Source organism: Molothrus ater, chromosome 2 (genome assembly GCF_012460135.2).
Source record: "Molothrus ater isolate BHLD 08-10-18 breed brown headed cowbird chromosome 2, BPBGC_Mater_1.1, whole genome shotgun sequence".
NCBI lineage: Eukaryota > Metazoa > Chordata > Aves > Passeriformes > Icteridae > Molothrus > Molothrus ater.
The window spans coordinates 82424996-82433007 of record NC_050479.2 but is presented as its reverse complement, the minus strand read 5'-3'; positions in this window follow the sequence as shown (position 1 = coordinate 82433007).

Here is an 8012-nt window from a genome sequence, read left to right as displayed (position 1 = left end):
TCCATTCCACTCCTGACAGTAGACCTCATCTATTTCACAGAGTCATGCCAAAAACTCTGGTTTTATGCAAAGGAGTCTGAACTCCACCTCAAGGCTGCCCCAAATCAGCCTTTCTCTTGGCATCCCCTTATACAATTTTTTTCACTTTTGATCTTGAGCATCACACTCCTTCTCATACACTAGAACTGATGATCTACAAAACATTTATTTAGAAGTAATCCTCTTGGCACATCAAACCTGAGAGGTTTATCATTAAACCACAAAATTATTTCAGTTGAAAGAGACCTTTACAGACCACCTGGTCCAAATCCTCTGCCATGGGCAGGGACACCTTTCATTAGACCAGGTAGCTCAAAGCCCCATCCAGCCTCAACTCCATTATTTCCAACGATGAACACCTTGAACATCTTAGGTAAGTCTTAATTAGATTTGTCTACTGAGGTAGAGATATTTCAGTTTTGCACATTACTTGCAGATACTGATAATAATTTCATTTTGGGAAAAACAGAGTCTGAAACTCTGATGCAGCTCTGACCATGAACTGGTGGCTGAGAGGCCATTTCTTCATGGCTGGATGTGTTCCTCATGTCTTTGGCCATACATAGGTGGTGTTGATAGGAATTTGTTGTGCACCTCTCTCAGAATAGCTTCTTCATGTATCCTGTAAATTGAAACAGCAGTTCCTAGGTGCTTCATAGCTTCAAGCTCTTCCACAACTCCAAAACCTGTATTTTTTTTTCATTTTAGAAGGAGTTGAGATTGCAAACCAGAAAGGGCAGATGACTGTACATTTGAATTTCTAATACCCAGACTTCCATTTGGCCTGGACAGGGAAGATGAAATAGCCAAAACCTGGTTACTAAAAATAATTATAACTTCCCTCTATAAATCTTATCCTTTGTTGAGACAAATCTATTGCCCTTAGTGTGACAAACAGCATAACAACCTTCTCAAGTAAATTAATTCCCTGTTACCTAAAGTCAGTAAAACTATTGAAAAGGAGCATTATAGCCTTAAACTGGATTGATTGTTGAGAAATCAGCATAACATTGGAGTGAGGAATTTCTGCTCCTTTAGTAGAATAAAATCCAAATCTTTAGCATTTGTTTATTCCTCCCCATTTACAATCTCTGTAGCAAACCAAGCTGGAGGTCAGCAGTTCAGAAAGCCTTTGTTCACCTGGTTTGTGAGCTTGTGGCCAGGAACAAAAGAACTTTTATTCATGCATGGTATCAACAGAGGGGACAAATTTCTCGTCGGGGAAAACAATCAGAACTTGAATGACATCAGCAGAGATTTGATTTCAACAAAATTTCAACTAGCATAAAGCTTTTTGGAGGTTAGTGCCAAACGATTCTGACAGTGTTGCAGTAAACCACTCCTAATTTATAGCCACGCTAATGGGAACTGAATTTACCTAAGTGTGTGTGTGTGTGTGGTGTGTGTGTGTGTTTTGTAAACTCAGAAACTCTGTCATTCAGCTATCTACTAAGCAAAAGTGCCTCCTGGGGACTGAAGGTCAGGCGTGGGCTCTCTTACTCTGGCAATTTAGACACTTCCTGTTTAATTAACTTTTGGGTGAGATGACAGAGCTCCTCAGTGCAAACTGCAGTACCTGGAACAGGGGAGCACAATGACCTCATCTGACTCCATTATGCAACAGCCCATATGACTCTGCATTCATTTCTGATGGTCTGTGGCATTTAGCAGTCTGTAGCATGTCTAACCATTACAGAATTGCTGAGAAGACAAATATCCTTACAGGCAAATGCAGTTAACAGCACAACGGGTTGCAGGGCAGATGGATGAAATGAGCATCTAGAAATGAGCAGCTGCTACAGTGACACATCTCCCTTGACACAACCTTGCCAAGCCAGGATGATGGTACCCTCTGCGTGTGAGGGAGCTCTAAGTGGGGATGTTGCCATGTCTCTACTTGTCTTGAAGCAAGCAGTGTACCTTTCTGAAGCTCATCTCTTAAATTTTTTAAGATCCCAGCTGGATTTACATTAACCTGCAAAGAAATATATTTGCTCTGTTTCCTGGCTCATAAACACTTGATCACTTTGTGAAAAGCTCTTAGTTCTTGTATAACCTATTCAAGCAAGAAGATCTCTGAAAACAATGGTCTGCAAGCTGTTCCCATGATACAGAGCACTGGGGTTGAGTGGGTGCTGTTCGTGCCTACATGGCAATGCATCAATGTCTGTGTGGTCTCAAAACACTAAAACACCACTGTGCAATCTTAGTCAAAGCATTTTGGACTCATCAGAATTTCTGCGCAACATCAGGAGATGTGAAAAACTCTCTCTGGGAGCTGTCAGCCATTTCCATAATAACTTGTAAATAAGATCACAGTGACTTTTATGTTTATGAAGTTATGCCAGCTTCTCCAGTACAACTTTGTCCTTCAGGATCTTTGTTAGACAAGTGTACTGGGCCTGGCTAGGATGGAGTTACCTTTTTTTCCTGACAGCCTGTGTGGAGTGATGCTTTGAAGCTGTGGCTGAAATGGTGTTGGTAACACAAGAGTGCTTTGGCTGTTGGTGCACAGAGGCTTACAAAGCATCTGTGGTTTTCTCTCTTTCCTCCTCTGCCCATCTCACCCAACAAGTTGGCTGGGGGTTGGCAAAGGGTTGAAAGGGGACCCAGCCAGGACAGTTGATTCAAGCTGACAAAAGGGATATTCCATGCCATATGACATCATGCTTAGCAGTAAAAGCTCAGAGGAAGGAGGAAGAACAGAGCATATTAAGAAGAAATTCTTCACTGTGGAGGTGGTGAGGCACTGGAACAGGTTGCCTCATCCCTGGAAGTGTTCAAGGCCAGGCTTGATGGGGCTCTGAGCAACCTGCTCTAGTGGAAGGTGTCCCTGCCCATGGTAGGGGTCTGGAACTGGATGGTCTTTAAGGTCCCTCCCAACCCAAGCCAGTCTGTGATTCTGTGATTCTGTGAAGCTATGTTTGGGGTTATGGCATTTGTCTTCTCAACTAAAGCTGAGGTCCTCCTTGCCAAGAAGTAGCAAAACATTTGCCTGCCAGTGGGAAGTACTAATAAATTCCTTTTTTTTCTCCTGCTTTGCCTGTGCATGCAGCTTTTGCTCTCCCCATTAAACTATCACTAGCTCAAACCACAAATCTTCTCAACTTCTTTCTGTTTTCTCCCCATCCCATGAGGGAGGGGAGTCAGTGAGCAGCTAGGTAGGTGTCTGTTAGCCAGAGTCAACCCACAACAGTCTGTTTCAAGAGCAGAATGGGGCCTGAGATAAAGGGTTCCATTTGAGCATTCTATCAGCAGTTTGAGTTGTTAACTGGCAGGTCCTGTGCTGGCCATGCAGCTTATGTTCTTTACTGTATATACGGTCCAAGGCTGTTTTTGCTGTTTGCTGTGGTGCTTACTGCTTTACTTCATGTGCCTGGACACCTTTGGAAAAAGGCAATGGCCTTTGGAAAAGGCTGTGTGCCAGGGCTGGCGTACGGCCCTGGCATTGATGCTCCTCTGGTGCTGTGTGAGCTCCCTTGTGGGAAGCATTAGGGATTACACCTCCCTCTGCTCCCCTGGGATGGATCCTCTGCTCCTCTGGGGTGGATGTGTCCAGCTTTTTTGCATGGGCTTCCAAGTTCCCTGTAGGTGATCGTGCATGCTCTTTGATTATGTTCTCAAGCATTGTTGGATTGCTGTTGGGGCTGCAGAACCTGGCTTGGTCCTGGCACAAGAGTAAACAAAGCATAAAGCATAAAGCATTGTTGGTGAGATGACAAAGAAATGTGCACCAAGATGGCCAGTTGGTGCTGGCAAGCTTTGTGGGAGGGTTTGGGAAGAGCCGGTGCCTAGAGCAGTTATCACCTTCAATAGCCTGAGATTTTACACTTGAACAGGCACATAAACCTGTTGAACTGGCTCACCACTTGAAGGAAGGTGCCTTGCCTAACCCAATGAGACCCAGCGAATTTTGGCAATGTTTTTGGGCTTGGCCTGAGCCTCAGCCCAGCACCATCAGAGGAGGCAGGATGAGGGAGTGACAAAGAGACCAAGGAGGTGGAAATCACTCAAGCCATAAACCCCAAGTTTTAAAGGAGCTGCAAGATCTGTGGAAAAATTACAGCCACAAGCCAGGTGAGCAGATTGCTGCCTGGTCACTCCAATGTCAGGATACTGGGGTCTACTGTCAGGAGTTAGCCAACAGCTGGGATCCCTAAGGAGAGACACCGGGACTGACAAAGGGAAGCCTTTGGACATAATTCCTGTTGACAATGAAAGTCGGTTACTCCCTCAAGGATGACTTGGTACAATGCCTGGGCAAGTGAACCACCACTGTAAAAGGCATCCAATGCCTGAGGGAAGTAGAGATGCACCCAGTCCATGTGCAGAAGGTGCACATAACTCACCAGTGCTGTATGCCAACACCGTGGGGCTGATGCACTGGACAGACCCCGAAGCACTAACTGCAGAGTGACAGTTCCAATGGCTCCCAGGATTCAAAGAGAACTTTCCCTCCTCCCCCTGACCAAAGGTCTAGGTCTCAGCTGCCAGAGATGCCCCACAGAGTTGTCTCTGTCCTGCCAGAGGGAAAGGGGGATCCAGGGCATGCCATGCCAGCCTATGGTTCCTCTGCTCAATCAGGAGCATGAAGAAGTGGAACAATGTGCCCACATCAAATCTAGAAGCCTGTATGCATGGACTACAAGGAAAACCACTGCCACAAAGCACCCATCCAAGAACGCTGGTTTGATGGCCTGGCATGTGATCCACAGAAGCGGAAGGCTTTGTTGGAAACTGCTGCACAGTGTACCCTAACATCATCTGATTACAAGGGAGCAGAATCCACCTGGATGTCTGGAGTGACCTAGACTGGGAATGTCAGGGTCAGTTATCCATAGCTTAGTGAGCCCATGAAACATCACAACATCTTGGGAAAGATGCAATATGTGGATGGGCTTGAGGGGTGCTTGAGGGGTGCACCTGACCACCAAAGTATCACACAGGTGGTAGATGGAAGTTCTATGAAGGGCAGGGAGAGGGTAATTCAGAAAGATGGGCAAGAGGAGCATCAAGCAACAAGCACCAAAGCTTTTTTTCCCTAACTCAATACAACTCTAATTTCCACACTAGAGTTGTATTGACTGCATGCAGGAGCTACATACTGAGATTTCACAATGGTGAGATGCTGATGCAGGGCTTGGGCTTCTCAGTACTACAAGATTACAAAGAACAAGCAGTAGCCTCTGCTGATAGAAGTCAGCATGGTTCCATCGACTGCAGCCACCTCACTGACTTAGACAAAACTTAATCAAATACATCTGCAATCACTCTCCTATTATTCCTTCCCACTGGGGTGTCAGTGTTATTCAAGACACTGACAAGGAGGAAAATCAACATCATGTCAACTACAGCTTCAAAGTCTGCCTGTCCACAGCCCATACTCCATCTAAATTTATTTAGTAAGATTTATCTGAGCCTGATGTAAGTAAATTAATAATGCAGAGCACTGACCTATGGTACCCCAGGCTCCCATACCCCATCCTGCATGTTTATTTGGAAGGTAATCTAATTTGCTGCAAATGTGCTTATCTAGATGGAAAGCAAACTAGGTATCTTAAGAGGAAGAAAGCTTTCCAGGATGCATGCCTCAGTGAATTCTTTTGTATGGGGAATACAGAATCTGTTGTACTGTTGTTGTTGATCTGCACTGGCATTATTCACCTGCTCCCCGCTCTTTGTCTCCGTATGTTCGTGAAGCACAGCTAAGCTCCTAAGCTCCAGTCAGTTCAAAACTGGGTAGAATGCACCAGCCCTTCTCTCTGGGTTTCCCATAAAGAGCTTAAGCAACTCTGGAGAGCTGCTGGGTAACAACCTCCTACCTGCAAGTAGCAAATGAGAGTGAAATCCTTAGAGATGTTTGCTAGCACGATGCTGAAGCACAAGACCCCACTGAGTAGCCAGCAGTGGCATGGCCTGGCTTTGTAATGCAGAAGAGTCAGAGCACACTGACCTGAGTAAGAGACACTGTGGAGGTCTCATGTTCCTAAATATATACAATACCAGCCAGTGCTGAAACAATTTGAGGACAAAATTATGATTAATAGCATCTTCTAGATGCAAGCTATCTTCTGTCCCACTCCAGGCTGTTGAATCTCGCTCACCTTTGCCTCTCAAGCTGTATCTTGCACTTTGGCTTTGTCTCACCAGCGGGGTAAGAGAGGGATCAGAGCCAGTTCTGCTTCCCAGCAATACTCCCCTTATCCCCAGAGGTGAAGCAGAACAGAGCTGTGAGGGGGTGTGCTCATGGATGCTGATGCAGGGATGATAGATGGATGGTCCCAACACCAGGCAGAGGATGTGTCATGTTATTTCCCCTCTTTCCAACCATCTCACTGGTTTCAACACTTTTCTCTTGGTGGTTCACATCCACTTGCCTTCCCTATTTTCATGTGTTTCAGAGGAGACCCTTCTACCCTACAGCATCCTTGCAGAGTATGGCAGCACGAAAGTAATCCCTGCAGACCCTCACCCAGACAAATGGACTGATAACATTGAGATGTGTGGGTTGTGTGCGTGCAAAAAGCTGTAGAATAGCCAGCTGAGAGCATAGGGATGGCTGTCCTGCACTGAATATGTACAAATGAGAAAACAACAGAGCAGAAGGGGGAACTGATCAGAACAGACAGTCCCATCGCCAGCCGATCCGGCTGTAGGCTGCTGCCCTCCTACGGCAAACCGGGACAGAATTCCTGATGAGCAGCTCCCTGTCTTGCTGAAACCTACTGAGTTCAGCTGCTGGTTCCGGCTGGCAGAAATCACAGCTTCCAAACACCGAGTTTGCCATCTCGCTGTTTGTCTGAAGTAGAAAATCAGCACCCTGGGGCACTCAGCCTTTCTGCACCACCAGGGAAGCTTTTGCGGATGGAAAGAACTGTGTGCTGCTGAAGGAGCGTTTGCTATCCTGAGCCTGTGTGTGACACTGTTAGTGCTTAACAAAAACATCCCTGCAGAGAAGGCGCCGATCTGCGGCTCCTCTCCCTTAGTGACAGCTCTTTGTTGCTGTTGCTGGGGTTTGTTTCTAATGTCTGTATCTCAGCAGCACAGGAGCTGTTGATTCGTGGGCCCATGAGAACCTCATGAAGTTCAACAAGTGCAGGGGGCTGCATCTGGTGGGGCAATCCTATATATGAGCACAGACTGGAAGAGGAACTTACTGAGAGCAGCTCTGAGGAGAATGACCTGGGGGCTCTCATGTATAGAAAGCTGAACACAAGCTGGCAGCGTGTGCTCACAGCCCAGAAAGCCAATTTGTCCTGAGCTACAGAAAAGCAGCATAGGCAGCAGGGTGAGGGAAGGAATTCTGCCCCTCTGCTCTGCTCTTGTGATATACCAGCTGGAGTGCTGTGTCCAGCTCTTGGGACCTCAACACAAGAAGAAGGATGTGGAACTGTTGGAGCAAGTCCAGGTGAGGCCACAAAGATGATCAAAGGGCTGGAGCACCTCTCCTACAAAGGCTGAGAGAGTTGGGCACGTTCAGCCAGGAGAAGGCTTAAAGGGAAATCTCACTGCGGCCTTCCAGCACCTTGAGGGGGCTTGTGAGAAGACAGAGACTTTTTAAATGAGCCAACAGTGACAGGACATGAGGCAAGGGTTTTAAACTAAAAGAGGACAGGTTTAGATGAGATATTAAGAAGAAAATTTTTACTGTGAGGGGTGTGAGTCATTGGCATGGGTCGGAGGAGATAACTCTGAGGTATTAGATACAAACATCATATCCCTGTACTGTCCAGTTACTTTCCTGGTGAACCAAGAAGTTAATTCATCATGAATAATAGACTTGTATGTATTAAAAAAAAAAAAAAGGTAGCTTTATGTTCACACAATCCATTGAGATTTGGATTAGATATAAGGAAGAAATTCTTTACTGAGAGGGTGGTGAGGCACTGGCACATGTTGCCCAGAGAAGCTGTAGATGCCCCATCCCTGCCCATCCCTGGAAGCGTTCGAGGCCAGGGACAGGGCTTTGAGCA